Source organism: Myotis lucifugus, unplaced genomic scaffold (assembly GCF_000147115.1).
Source record: "Myotis lucifugus unplaced genomic scaffold, Myoluc2.0 scaffold_191, whole genome shotgun sequence".
Classification (NCBI taxonomy): domain Eukaryota; kingdom Metazoa; phylum Chordata; class Mammalia; order Chiroptera; family Vespertilionidae; genus Myotis; species Myotis lucifugus.
The window spans coordinates 2,040,282-2,040,617 of NW_005871239.1; positions in this window are offsets into that span (position 1 = coordinate 2,040,282).

Here is a 336-nt window from a genome sequence, read left to right on the forward strand (position 1 = left end):
ATGATCACTAACATCCCTTTCAGCTTTGACACACAGCCGAGGGGAAGGCGGGGGAGACTGCCAGGGACACGAATTTCGCATTTCGCACGGTTCGATTTCCTTGCGTTGAATTGGGGAGGTTGGGCCCGGAGAGCGCGCGGTGGGGCGGGCCCTGCGGGAAGCCGGCGCGAGCTCTGGCTCTCGCGCTCGGAGCGGAGAGGACCCGGGCGGCGGCGCGGGGGCTGCGGCGGGCAGGCGGGCCTAGTCTCCCGGCTCGCGACGTCGGGGAGGCGGGGGCGCGGCGGCCCGGCGGGCGGTTCCGGGAAGCGGGCTCGTTCGTCAGCCTCGCGCGCGAAG